This window comes from Arachis ipaensis, chromosome B01, assembly GCF_000816755.2.
Source record: "Arachis ipaensis cultivar K30076 chromosome B01, Araip1.1, whole genome shotgun sequence".
NCBI lineage: Eukaryota > Viridiplantae > Streptophyta > Magnoliopsida > Fabales > Fabaceae > Arachis > Arachis ipaensis.
Window position 1 is genome coordinate 9,413,079 of NC_029785.2, and position 378 is coordinate 9,413,456.

Genomic DNA, 378 nt, shown 5'->3' on the forward strand with positions numbered 1-378 from the left:
CGTAGTATTATCGAAAAAAATTAAAAAAATAAAAAATAAAAAAAGGAGGGATAGCAGGGGCACTTTAATGTAGGTCAATTTCAGTGTAAGAAAACAGGAATTATTACTTTATAATTAGTAATCATGCAGGGTAAGCCAATAAAGTGGGAATCTAACATGGCTAAGTAGAAATTTATAAATTTCAATCGTTATAAATTTATAGCAATGCCACTTAGGCAGCTATAAATAATATACATGTGGTAAGTTGATAACCACCTGTCAACTAAAAGCTCAGAGAATAGATAAAGACTCTCTACTCTCAAAATAATACTGTGTTTCAGCTTTGAAAATTTTTCTTTAAAAATATCACAATTTATTTCTCTGTAAAATAAAAAAAAA